The sequence below is a fragment of the Bidens hawaiensis genome, unplaced genomic scaffold, assembly GCF_021521415.1.
Source record: "Bidens hawaiensis isolate Kalapana, Puna unplaced genomic scaffold, B.hawaiensis_p1.1 tig00005482_1, whole genome shotgun sequence".
NCBI classification, from domain to species: domain Eukaryota; kingdom Viridiplantae; phylum Streptophyta; class Magnoliopsida; order Asterales; family Asteraceae; genus Bidens; species Bidens hawaiensis.
Window position 1 is genome coordinate 561,808 of NW_027491351.1, and position 15,137 is coordinate 576,944.

Genomic DNA, 15,137 nt, shown 5'->3' on the forward strand with positions numbered 1-15,137 from the left:
TAGGAATCCTGATTTATTCATATGAAAAACCAATTGTGTAATTATTTATGTTAGACATACCCAACATGTATTCTCCATCTCATTTGAGGTCTCATCTTTGTGTGTTGTGGTGGAAGAATTACAACATATATCACACAACAAAGACATATATGGTAAATACTCGGTTCTTGACCAAAAACTAAATGTAATGGGGAGGATGTATAACTTATTGGCCAGATGTGAATTATTCTTACCACATGTATAATCACATTTACCAATATACAAACATGAAATTTTGTTCTCATGATCATTAGTCTTGCAAACAATTGTAGACGTTTGGTAATAGTCTCAACGAAAGCAAACTTGTGTATGAACATAAATTATGGAATGTTATTACCAAACTCAATATGCCAATCTGAAATAATAATGTGTTTGCTATCTTATTAGTGACGTGAGTGGATACACACACACACACACATATATATAAATGTTCCACACAAATCGTATTTACAAATAGGTTTTCATCTACAATTAAACCACACGTGAAAGGCAAGTGTACCTATCGTTTATAATAAAGTGTCGGTAAGAACCGAGTATCAATCCATGGACACAACAACTTTCTAGTACTAAATCTTTGTAAATGACCAACCGAACAAGTAAATCTTAAGCTGAATTTTAACTAACTAAACTAACATACGATGAACATAAAGTAAGTAAATAAGCAAGAAACCAATCAATCCAAAAATCTACCTAGACATGAATCCAATCTACAAACATGACAAAATAGCAATGATATGGCAAAACATCATGAATCGAAACATAAATACTAAATTAGAATCAAGCAACCTTGTAAGGCCCCGTTACCGGTGCCTTACTATAACGTTGGATTTACTCATAAACACAGTTCATAATATCAGAGTTAATAAAAATATTGGCGGAATAATATAAACGTCAACCATTCATTACAAACATCCATAACTTGTCTTTCAAAAACATCACATAAAGCATAGTATTTCAAACATCACGACATATCTCCAGATGCCAGCGTCTTAGGATCCCGCCATGTGTCTTCCTCAAGCCAACTGCCTCAGTCGATTAGCCTGCGTACATACTAAAAGTCAGCTAAGCTGAGTGAGTTCTAGTTAATCGTACAACATTCAATACATTCGTAACTACGTACTTCCATACGTACTCTATACTTTCGTAATTCGTTCGTAATATACATACATACCTTCATACTCTATTCTAAATTCTACTTTACTTTTTTCTATTCTGCCTCGGATTTTATTAGCGTCCGGTCCCTTTTTTCTGCCTTGAGTATTATTAGGGCTCAGTCTCTTTCTGCCTCGAGATTTATAAAGGGCTCGGTCCCTTTTTTTCCTCAGATGTTATTAGGGTCCGGTCCCGGTCTACCTTGAGTATTATTAGGGCTCAGTCCCTTTCCACTGTACATGTCTATCTCTTACATTCTTTCATAACATGCATACATATCATTCGTACATTATACATAACATTATACCTTGACAGTATGTGCAATATCCGAAGATCGTTCACATACCGAAATGCAATCATTCATACATAATCATATAAGGCATAAACTTACCACTTAAGGTAAGTGTATTAACTAATCACATCGAGTATGCACACAACCTCGAAAACATAAAAAGGAAAGGGGCTAGAAACTCACCTGAAGTCGGTTACGTTCACCATTACTTGTTATTCCTTTCTTCAATTGGGCACGAATAACTGTATAATAATTACATGCATTAATTTAACTATCACTACTCATCTCGCGTTTCTAGTCTAATTATAACCCTCAACGAACGGGGGTCCGGGGGAAGCGCCCCTGGCAGCGGGGTCTAGGGTCGAAGGGGCAGAGCCCCTGGCTGGGGTCGATCTGCCAGGTCAGCTTAGAAAAATTTTATTTCAATTAACTGTCTTATCACATTTTCCATTAGCATTTTGAATCATTAATTAATTTGCTACTTAGAAGTTCAAGGGTTAATGTTTAATTATTTCATTCCTTACCAAGTCCAGGGACTGTTCTTGTCATTTATTAAACATCTAATTCGTTACTGGTTCATAACGAATTGGCTTATCTTAGCGAACTGGTTTCTGTAGCGAATTGAACCCTTTCACGAACTGGACTCCTTAACGAATCAGTCCATATAACGAATTAGCCCATTTAATACTTTATCTCCTCTAACGAACGGGCTATAACGAACCAATTGTAATTCGCTAACTTTTTCCCTTAACGAAACGGATACGAACTAAAGCTAGTTCGTTATATTTCCTTTAACGAATCACTAGCGAATCACGCTGATTCGTTAACCTTCTGTTAGCGAACAAGGGTTAGGTCAGGGAATGTCAGAACATTCCCTGACATATCTTACCTCGTATCTAACTTCCGGCGGCGCCGCTGCAGAGCCGCTGGAAAATCGCGGATTCGCTGGAAAAACGAGTTTTAACTCGTTTTTCGCCATTTTTCGTCCCGTTCGATCCAGATCTGAGCTAGGGTGACCCCTAAGCTCATCATAGGTTCGGTTTATACCCGATTCCACCCAGATCTCATGATTTAAATGGTTTAACGGTGTCGGCTCGTCGTATCGTGATTATATCTAACGGGTTTAAGCTCATACAATATCATACTATCATACCTGGGATCGGGATCGGTTCTTCTTCTTTGTTTCGGCTAGAGAGAGACTGGAGAGAAAGAGAGCTTAAGTGTGTGTTTTGGTGGTGTATGAAATATGTGTGAAATGAGTAATTAATGGGTAATTAAGGTTTATATAATTATGGATCATGGGCTTAAGCCCATGGTCCTTTCCTCTTTCTTTCATAACCCAAGTCCATAACCCATATCCATTTAACCCAACACTGGCCCAACTCTATTAACCCATACTTTCATTTACAAACCTAATACTAGCAAATAATCATCATGATGGGTTTCTTTCAAGACATGAACATAGACTAATCTGTTAGTCAAACCATTAAGTCTCATAATGAAAGGAAAGCTAGCATGAACAAGATTCTAACCACCTATAATTACATAAAACTAGCCAAACTTAAGAAGAAGTTTCTTGAGCAACTTCCAAACTTCCCATCTCCTTTTGACCAATCTCTCCCCAACATACCGGAGCTCTACATCGTCTTCCATATAACATCTCGAATGGTGGCATACCATACTTGAATGGTAAGTGTTGTTATAAGAGAACTCTGCCAGATGCAGATGGTTATCCCAACTTCCTCCAAAGTCTAAAACACAAGCACGTAGCATATCCTCAAGGGTTTGGATCGTCCTTTCAGACTGTCCATCTGTTTGAGGATGATACGCCGTACTGATGTTCAATCTTGTTCCCATAGCTTCATGGAACTTCTTCCAAAACCTCGAAGTAAACCGAGTATCTCTATCAGACACGATCGATAACGGCACTCCATGCTTAGATACAACCTCTTTTATGAACAAGCTTGCTAACGTTTCTGACGAGATAGCCTTTCGTATAGGCAGAAAGTGAGCACTCTTGGTCAAACGAACCACAATCACCCAGATGGTATCATGATGCTTAGCTGTACGGGGTAGCTTAGTTATGAAATCCATGGTGATGTATTCCCATTTCCATTCTGGTATCTCCAAAGGTTGCATCTTTCCTTAAGGCTTCTGATGCTCTGCCTTGACTTGTAGACAAGTTAAGCACTTACTGACATAATCAACCACGTCATTCTTCATCCCTGGCCACCAATAGTCTCTTTTCAAATCTTGGTACATCTTCGTAGTTCCTGGGTGAATCAAATACCTTAACTTATGAGCTTCATCTAAGATTCGACCTTTGAGATCTCCATGGCGTGGAATCCACGTACGGCCAAACCTAGTCTTAACACCATGCGTGTTTTCCATCACCTCGTCTTCCTGACCGAAAATCCTTTCTTTCTTCACTAGTCCTTCATCTACAAGCACTTCTGACTGCACCTTGATGATTTTTTCAATAAGGCTTGAGTTCATAATCAACTTGTATGACTTCACTGTTGCAATGACTTCCTCGTTCTTACGGCTTAGCGCATCAGCGACCACATTAGCTTTACCAGGGTAGTACTTAATATCACAGTTGTAATCCTTTATCAACTCCAACCATCTTCTCTGTCTCACGTTCAATTCTTTCTGCTCGAAGGAGTACTTTAAACTTTTATGGTCCGTGTAGATAGTACACTTAGTACCGTACAGATAATGTCTCCATATCTTGAGAGCATGGACTACTGCTGCTAGCTCTGAATCATGCGTCAGATAGGTACTCTCATGGACTTTCAGTTGTCTAGACGCGTAAGCTATCACTTTCCCTTGTTGCATCAGTACCCAACCTAACCCACGATGCGAAGCATCAGTACAAACAACCAAATCCTCGTCACCATCGGGCAAAGCAAGGATTGGAGCTTGCGTGAGTCTTTTCTTTAACCCCTGAAAAGCCTCTTCTTGAAACTTTCCCCAACTGAATACTATCGACTTTCGGTTCATACTGGTCAACGGTGCGGCTATCTTGGTGAAACCTTCGATGAATCTCCTGTAGTAGCCAGCTAACCCTAAGAAGCTTTGTCTATCAGTCGGATTTTGTGGAGTCTTCCAATTCGTTATCGCTTCTATCTTAGCTGGGTCCACAGTAATCCCTTCAGGATTAATTACGTGACCTAGAAATTGCACTTCTCGCAACCAGAACGCGCATTTCGAAAACTTAGCATACAACTTCTCTTTCTTCAAAGTCTCCAATACCTCTTTCAGATGTTCAGCATGATCATACTCGCTCTTTGAATAAATCAATATATCATCGATGAAGACAATAAATGACTTATCCAACATTGGCCGACACACCCTATTCATCATGTCCATAAATGCTGCAGGAGCATTTGTTAGACCGAATGACATCACGAGGAACTCGTAGTGTCCATACCGTGTTCCGAACGCTGTCTTAGGGATGTCTGCCTCCTTCACCTTCAGCTGATGATAGCCTGATCTGAGATCTATTCATGAGAACCAACTTGAACCTTGCAGTTGGTCAAACAGATCATCAATTCTTGGCAAAGGATATCTATTCTTTACCGTAAGCTTGTTCAACTCGCGATAGTCTATGCACATCCTCATACTTCCATCTTTCTTCTTCACGAACAACACTGGCGCGCCCCAAGGAAAAACACTTGGTCTTATGAAACCTTTGTCGAGGAGTTCTTGCAGTTGGGACATCAATTCTTTCATCTCAGACGGGGTCTAGACGGTAAGGGGCTTTCGTGACGGGCTGGGCCCCTGGTATTAAGTCTATCTGGAATTCTATCTCACGTTCCGGTGGCAACCCCGGAAGATCCTCAGAAAATACTTCTGGGTAATCGCTCACTATAGGGACATCTTTCATTTCTTTTGTCTCGGCCGTAGCGTTGACAACTTACGCCAGGTAGGCACCACACCCACGTCTTAATAACCCTTCGGCTTTTATCATCGAAATGAAGTTAAGCCCTGAACTTTCCTTATCACCATAAACCGTCACCGCACTGCCATCCAAGGACTTTAGCTTTATTATCCTACTCTTACATACTATCTGAGCTTCGTATTCAGATAACCAATCCATTCCCAAGACTACGTCGAACCCTCCTAAGGTCATGACATACAAAGTAACAGGGAACTCATGTCCCTCTAATTCTATCTTACAATTCTTAACCATTTTCATTACTTTTACCGAGGTGTCTCTATCGGTTTCTACTATGAAGGTTTCAGACACTTGGCAACATTTCATTTTAGCTAGCTTACTAATTGTCGTGGCTACAAAGTTTCTATTCGCACCCAAATCAAATAATACTGAAGCAGAAATACCATTTACTAAGAACGTACCAGTCACAACATCAGGAATCTGCCTAGCTTGTTCCTGGGTCAGCATGTTGGCTCTAGTCCTCGGCCTCGCTTGGTCAGCATCTTTCTTTCCACTACCTCCAGCCTCACCATCGGTGCACTCTCTCGCAAAGTGACCCGTCTTACCGCACTTGTAACATGCGGGTTTCGCAGTACACTCTGGAGCGTAATGCCACACCTTCCCGCACTTGTGACATGAGTTCGTACCAAACTTGCACTCACCAGCATGACTCTTCCCACACTTATAACAAACGTCTGAAACTTTACTCCACCTGCACACGCCACCGTGTGCCCTTCCACAAGTCTTACACGACTTTTTCTCCCATACTCTCGGCCTCTTGTCCCTAGGGTTCCATAACTGAGTACCTGGGCGCTTGACAGGAGCGACCCATTTCTTATCCTTCTTCTCTTCCACCATCACATCATCTGCTGACAAGTCCTCATAAACCATTTCTGCGAGTCCTACAGCAGAATCAAAAGTACCCGATCTACCAGCCTTGACAAAGACGCAAACCTTCTTCGGTAGTCCCCTAAGGTAACACTTGATCTGCTTGGCTTCGCGGTGTGTCATCTCTCCCGCCTTTAAGTTCAAGAACTTCAATTCAACCCTCTCAACTTTTGCATCCACAAAAAACTTCTTCATCACCAATTCCTTCAGGTCGTCCCACCTCAAAGCCTTGATCTCTTCTCGACTCTTTATCTGCTCAACCGACTCCCACCAGTACATCGCCTCCTCACCGAATGATTGGGTAGCATACCCCACAGCTTGGTCGGGACGACATTCGCTAATTCGGATAATTTTGTCCATCGCGGTTATCCATTGGAGAGTACCGATTGCGTCTCCCAAGCCGGTTAGCTCCTGTGGATCACAACATTTGAAAGACTTATAGTTGCACCCATCTCGGCCCCTTTTCTTGTCATCAACCTTGATTCTTCCCCTTGCCCTTCATCATTTTCCTTACCATCTCCTTCCGCCCGTTCAGCGGTTCTTTCACGGCCTCCAGCAGACCCTTCAGCATTCCAGTTTTTCGCAGCAGCTGCTACCGCTTGAGCAATGGCAGCTTGAACAGCAGGGTCAAGTTGATACCCTTCGTTGTTACTCGGATTTCCACCGACTGCACTTCCTTCGCCTTCATTGTTAGTGGCTACCTCTATTGACGGTTCTCGGGCAACACGTGGCCTACCATGACGTCCTGTACGCCCTCTTTTTCAAGCAGCTTTCTTAGCTCCAGCCATTCGTCTTCTATAAGGAAACACAAACGTCATCACTTAAGGAACCATTTAGTACAAGGATAGTAAAGCTAACATGTAATAACAGTGGCCAGCTGTGATTAGCTGCTCACGTTACTTTCCATGTCCTATACACTTCCTCTTATGAGTCTATTTGTTCTAATTCTACTTCTAACAGTTAGACAATCAAACATATCATAACATCACATACTTCCATCCCTAGCCATTTAGCTAGCATTCATACATTATTTATTTAACAACTACGCAAACATCCATTCATCATTCTACTTTACACGTGAATTTAAGCACATACTTTGCCTTTACTTAGCTTGCTTGAGTGACACATGGCAGTCTCGTACTGGCATCTTCTTTCTTTTCTTACTTTAATCCCATCCTCTGTTCGAGTCTAAGCATGTAGGATGCTTAAATATCTCTAACTTTGCTCTGATACCAACTTGTAAGGCCCCTTTACCGGTGCCTTACTTTAACGTTGGATTTACTCATAAACACAGTTCATAATATCAGAGTTAATAAAAACATTCGCGGAATAATATAAACGTCAACCATTCATTACAAACATCCATAACTTGTCTTTCAAAAAACATAACATAAAGCATAGTATTTCAAACATCACGACATATCTCCAGATGCCAGCCTCTTCGGATCCTGCCATGTGTCTTCCTCAAACCAACTGCCTCAGTCGATTAGCCTGCGTGCATACTAAAAGTCAGCTAAGCTGAGTGAGTTCTAGTTAATCATACAACATTCAATACATTCGTAACTACGTACTTCCATACGTACTCTATACTTTCGTAATTCGTTCATAATATACATACATACCTTCATACTCTATTCTAAATTCTACTTTACTTTTTTCTATTCTGCCTCGGATTTTATTAGGGCTCAGTCTCTTTCTACCTCGAGATTTTTATAGGGCTCGGTCCGTTTTTTTCCTCGGATGTTATTAGGGTCCGGTCCCGGTCTACCTTTAGTATTATTAGGGCTTATTCCCTTTCCTCTGTACCTGTCTATCTCTTACATTCTTTCATAACATGAATACAAATCATTCGTACATTATACATAACATTATACCTTGACAGTACGTGCAATATCCGAAGATCGTTCACGTACCGACAAGCAATCATTCATACATAATCATATAAGGCATACACTTACCACTTAAGGTAAGTGTATTAACTAATCACAACGAGTATGCACACAGCCCCGAAAACATAATAAGGAAAGGGGCTAGAAACTCACCTGAAGTCGGTTACGTTCACCGTTAATAGTTATTCCTTTCTTTAGTTGGGCACGGCTAACTGTATAATAATTACATGCATTAATTTAACTATCACTACTCATCTCGCGTTTCTAGTCTAATTATAACCCTCAACGAACGGGGGTCCGGGGGAAGCGCCCCTGGCAGCGGGGTCTAGGGGCGGCAGCCCCTAGCAGGGTCCAAGGGGCAGAGCCCCTGGCTTGGGTCGATCTGCCAGGTCAACTTGGAAAAATTTTATTTCTATTAACTGTCTTATCACATTTTCCATTAGCATTTTGAATCATTAATTAATTTGCTACTTAGAAGTTCAAGGGTTAATGTTTAATTATTTCATTCCTTACCAAGTCCAGGGACTGTTCTTGTCATTTATTAAACATCTAATTCGTTACTGGTTCATAACGAATTGGCTTATCTTAGCGAACTGGTTTCTTTAGCAAATTGAACCCTTTCATGAACTGGACTCCTTAACGAATCAGTCCATATAACGAATTAGCCCATTTAATTAGTTATCTCCTCTAATGAACGGGCTATAACGAACCAATTGTAATTCGCTACCTTTTTCCCTTAAGGAAATGGATACGAATTAAAGCTAGTTCGTTATATTTCCTTTAGCGAATCACTAGCAAATCACTCTGATTCGTTAACCTTCCGTTAGCAAACTAGGGTTAGGTCAGGGAATGTCAGAACATTCCCTGACATATCTTACCTCGTACCTAACTTTCCGGCGCCACCAACGGAAAATCGCGGATTCGCCGGAAAAACGAGTTTTAACTCGTTTGTCGCCCCGTTCGATCCAGATCTGAGCTAGGGTGACCCCTAAGCTCATCATAGGTTCGGTTTATACCCGATTCCACCCGGATTCATGATTTAAATGGTTTAACGGTGTCAGCTCGTCGTTTCGTGATTATATCTAACGGGTTTAAGCTCATACAATATCATACTATCATACCTTGTATCGGGATAGGTTCTTCTTCTATGTTTCGGCTAGAGAGAGAGAGAGAGAGCTTAAGTGTGTGTTTTGGTGGTGTATGAAATATGTGTGTAATGAGTAATAAATGGGTAATTAAGGTTTATATAATTATGGATCATGGGCTTAGGCCCATGGTCCTTTCCTCTTTCTTTCATAACCCAAGTCCACAACCCAAATCCATTTAACCCAACACTAGCCCAACTCCTATTAACCCATACTTTCATTTATTAACCGAAACACGAAAAACGGGATGTTACAAACCTAATACTAGAAAATAATCATCATGATGGGTTTCTTTCAAGACATGAAAATAGACTAATCTGTTTGTCAAACCATTAAGTCTCATAATTAAAGGAAAGCTAGCATGAACAAGATTCTAACCACCTATAATTACATAAAACTAGCCAAACTTATGAAGAAGTTTCTTGAACAACTTCCAAACTTCCCATATCCTTTTGACCAATCTCTCCCCAACATACCGGAGTTCTACAGCGTCTTCCATATAACATCTCGAATGGTGGCATACCAATACTTGAATGGTAACTGTTGTTATAAGAGAACTCTGCCAGATGCAGATGGTCATCCCAACTTCCTCCGAAGTCTAAAACACAAGCACGTAGCAAATCCTCAAGGGTTTGGATCGTCCTTTCAGGCTGTCCATCTGTTTGAGGATGATACGCCGTACTGATGTTCAATCTTGTTCCCATAGCTTCATGGAACTTCTTCCAAAACCTCGAAGTAAACCGAGTATCTCTATCAGACACGATCGATAACGGCACTCCATGCTTAGATACAACCTCTTTTATGAACAAGGTTGCTAACGTTTCCGATGAGATAGCCTTTCGTATAGGCAGAAAGTGAGCACTCGTGGTCAAACGGTCCACAATCACCCAGATGGTATCATGATGCTTAGCTGTACGGGGTAGCTTAGTTATGAAATCCATGGTGATGTGTTCCCATTTCCATTCTGGTATCTCCAAAGGTTGCATATTTCCTTAAGGCTTCTGATGCTCTGCCTTGACTTGTAGACAAGTTAAGCACTTACTGACATAATCAACCACGTCATTCTTCATCCCTTGCCACCAATAGTCTATTTTCAAATCTTGGTACATCTTCGTAGTTCCTGGGTGAATCGAATACCTTGACTTATGAGCTTCATCTAAGATTCGACCTCTGAAATCTCCATGGCGTGGAATCCACATACGGCCAAACCTAGTCTTAACACCATGCGTGTTTTCCAACAACTCGTCTTGCTGACCGAAAATCCTTTCTTTCTTCACTAGTCCTTCATCTATAAGCACTTCTGACTGCACCTTGATGATTTCTTCAAAAAGTCTTGAGTTCATAATCAACTTGTATGACTTCACTGTTGCAATGACTTCCTCGTTCTTACGGCTTAGCGCATCAGCGACCACATTAGCTTTGCCAGGGTAGTACTTAATATCACAGTTGTAATCCTTTATCAACTCCACCATCTTCTCTGTCTCACGTTCAATTCTTTCTGCTCGAAGAAGTACTTTAAACTTTTATGGTCCGTGTAGATAATACACTTAGTACCGTACAGATAATGAATCCATATCTTGAGAGCATGAACTACTGCTGCTAGCTCTGAATCATGCGTCAGATAGGTACTCTCATGGACTTTCATTTGTCTAGACGCGTAATCTATCACTTTCCCTCGTTGCATCAGTACCCAACCTAACCCACGATGCGAAGCATCAGTACAAACAACCAAATCCTCGTCACCATCGGGCAAGGCAAGGATTGGAGCTTGCGTGAGTCTTTTCTTTAACCCCTGAAAAGCCTCTTCTTGAAACTTTCCCCAACTGAATACTATCGACTTTCGGGTCATACTGGTCAACGGTGCGGCTATCTTAGAGAAACCTTTGATGAATCTCCTGTAGTAGCCAGCTAACCCTAAGAAGCTTTGTATATCAGTCGGATTTTGTGGAGTCTTCCAATTCGTTATCGCTTCTATCTTAGCTGGGTCCACGGTAATCCCTTCAGGATTAATTACGTGACCTAGAAATTGCACTTCTTGAAACCAGAACGCGCATTTCAAAAACTTAGCATACAACTTCTCTTTCTTCAAAGTCTTCAATACCTCTTTCAGATGTTCAGCATGATCAGACTCGCTCTTTGAATAAATCAATATATCATCGATGAAGACAATAACTGACTTATCTAACATTGGCCGACACACCCTATTCATCATGTCCATAAATGCTGCAGGAGCATTTGTTAGACCGAATGACATCACGAGGAACTTGTAGTGTCCATACCGCGTTCGGAACGCTGTCTTAGGGATGTCTGCCTCCTTCACCTTCAGCTGATGGTAGCCTGATCTGAGATCTATTCGTGAGAACCAACTTGAACCTTACAGTTGGTCAAACAGATCATCAATTCTTGGCAAAGGCTATCTATTCTTTACCGTAAGCTTGTTCAACTCGCGATAGTCTATGCACATCCTCATACTTCCATCTTTCTTCTTCACGAACAACACTCGCGCGCCCCAAAGAGAAACACTTGGTCTTATGAAACCTTTGTCGAGGAGTTCTTGCAGTTGGGACATCAATTCTTTCATCTCAGACGGCTCTAGACGGTAAGGGGCTTTCGCGACGGGCTGGGCCCCTGGTATTAAGTCTATCTGGAATTCTATCTCACGTTCCAGTGGCAACCCCGGAAGATCCTCAGAAAATACTTCTCGGTAATCGCGCACTATAGGAACATCTTTCATTTCTTTTGTCTCGGCCGTAGCGTTGACAACTTACGCCAGGTAGGCACCACACCCTCGTCTTAATAACCCTTCGACTTTTATCATCGAAATGAAGTTAAGCCCTGAACTTTCCTTATCACCATAAACCGTCACCGCACTACCATCCAAGGACTTTAGCTTTATTATCCTACACTTACATACTATCTAAGCTTCGTATTCAGATAACCAATCCATTCCCAAGACTACATCGAACCCTCCTAAGGTCATGACATACAAAGTAACAGGGAACTCATATCCCTGTATTTCTATCTTACAATTCTTAACCATTTTCATTACTTTCACCGAGGTGTCACTAGCGGTTTCTACTATGAAGGTTTTAGACACTTGGAAACATTTCATTTTAGCTAGTTTACGAAATGTCGTGGCTACAAAGCTTCTATTCGCACCCAAATCAAATAATACTGAAGCAGAAATACCATTTACTAAGAACGTACCAGTCACAACATCAGGAATCTGCCTAGCTTGTTCCTGGGTCAGCATGTAGGCTCTAGTCCTCGGCCTCGCTTGATCAGCATCTTTCTTTCCACTACCTCCAGCCTCACCATCGGTGCACTCTCTCGCAAAGTGACCCGTCTTACCGCACTTGTAACATGCGGGTTTCGCAGTACACTCTGGAGCGTAATGCCACACCTTCCCGCACTTGTAACATGAGTTCGTACCAAACTTGCACTCACCAGCATGACTCTTCCCACACTTATAACAAACGTCTGAAACTTTACTCCACCTGCACATGCCACCGTGTGCCCTTCCACAAGCCTTACACGACTTTTTCTCCCATACTCTCGGCCTCTTGTCCCTAGGGTTCCATAACTGAGTACCTGGGCGCTTGACATGAGCGACCCATTTCTTATCCTTCTTCTCTTCCACCATTACATCATCTGCCGAAAAGTCCTCATAAACCATTTCTGCGAGTCCTACAGCAGAATCAAAAGTACCCGATCTACCAGCCTTGACAAAGACGTGAACCTTCTGCAGTAGTCCCCTAAGGTAACACTTGATCCGCTTGGCTTCGCGGTGTGTCATCTCTCCCGCCTTTAGGTTCAAGAAATTCATTTCAACCCTCTCAACTTCTGCATCCGCACAAAACTTCTTCATCACCAATTCCTTCAGGTCGTCCCACCTCAAAGCCTTGATCTCTTCTCGACTCTTTATCTGCTCAACCGACTCTCACCAGAACATCGCCTCCTCGCCGAATGATTGGGTAGCATACCCCACAGCTTGGTCGGGACGACATTCGCTAATTCGGATAATTTTGTCCATCGCGGTTATCCATTGGAGAGTACCGATTGCGTCTCCCAAGCCGGTTTGCTCCTGTGGATCACAGCCTTTGAAAGACTTATAGTTGCACCCATCTCGGCCCCTTTTCTTGTAATCAACCTTCACTGACTTAACCACGCTTGATTCTCCCCCCTCCCCTTCATCATTTTCCTTACCATCTCCTTCCGCCCATTCAACGGTTCTTTCACGGCCTCCAGCAGACCCTTCAGCATTCGTTGTTAATCGGATTTCCACCGACTGCACTTCCTTCGCCTTCATTGTTAGTGGCTGCCTCTGATGACGGTTCTCGGGCAACACGTGGCCTACCACGACGTCCTGTACGCCCTCTTTTTCCAGCAGCTTTCTTAGCTCCAGCCATTCGTCTTCAATAAGGAAACACAAACGTCATCACTTAAGGAACCATTTAGTACAAGGATGGTAAGGCTAACAGGTAATAACAGTGGCCAGCTGTGATTAGCTGCTCACGTTACTTTCCATGTCCTATACACTTCCTCTTATGAGTCTATTTTTGCTAATTCAACTTCTAACAGTTAGACAATCAAACATATCATATCATCACATACTTCCATCCCTAGCCATTTAGCTAGCATTCAAACATTATTTATTTAACAATTACGCAAACATCCATTCATCATTCTACTTTACACGTGAATTTAAGCACATACTTTACCTTTACTTAGCTTGCTTGAGTGACACATGGCATTCTCGTACTGGCATCTTCTTTCTTTTCTTACTTTAATCCCATCCTCTGTTCGAGTCTAAGTATGTAGGATGCTTAAATCTCTCGAACTTTGCTCTGATACCAACTTGTAAGGCCCAGTTACCGGTGCCTTACTTTAACGTTGGATTTACTCATAAACACAGTTCATAATATCAGAGTTAATAAAAACATTCACAGAATAATATAAACGTCAACCATTCATTACAAACATCCATAACTTGTCTTTCAAAAAACATAACATAAAGCATATTATTTCAAACATCACGACATATCTCCAGATGCCAGCTTCTTCGGATCATGCCATGTGTCTTCCTCAAGCCAACTGCCTAAGTCGATTAGCCTGCGTGCATACTAAAAGTCAGCTAAGCTGAGTGAGTTCTAGTTAATCATACAACATTCAATACATTCGTAACTACGTACTTCCATACGTACTCTATACCTTCGTAATTCGTTCATGATATACATACATACCTTCATACTCTATTCTAAATTCTACTTTACTTTTTACTATTCTGATCAGATTTTATCAGGGCCCGGTCCCTTTTTTCTGCCTTGAGTATTATTAGGGCTCAGTCTCTTTCTGCCTCGAGATTTATAAAGGGCTCGGTCCCTTTTTTGCCTCCTATGTTATTAGGGTCCGGTCCCGGTCTACCTTTAGTATTATTAGGGCTCAGTCCCTTTCCTCTGTACCTGTCTATCTCTTACATTCTTTCGTAACATGCATACATATCATTCATACATTTTACATAACATTATACCTTGACAGTACGTGCAATATCCGAAGAACGTTCACGTACCGACAAGCAATCATTCATACATAATCATAAAAGGCATACACTTACCACTTAAGGTAAGTGTATTAACTAATCACACCGAGTATGCAAACAGCCCCGAAAACATAACAAGGAAAGGGGCTAGAAACTCACCTGAAGTCGATTCCGTTCACCGTTAATAGTTATTCCTTTCTTCAGTTGGGCACGGCTAATTGTATAATATTTACATGCATTATTTAACTATCAC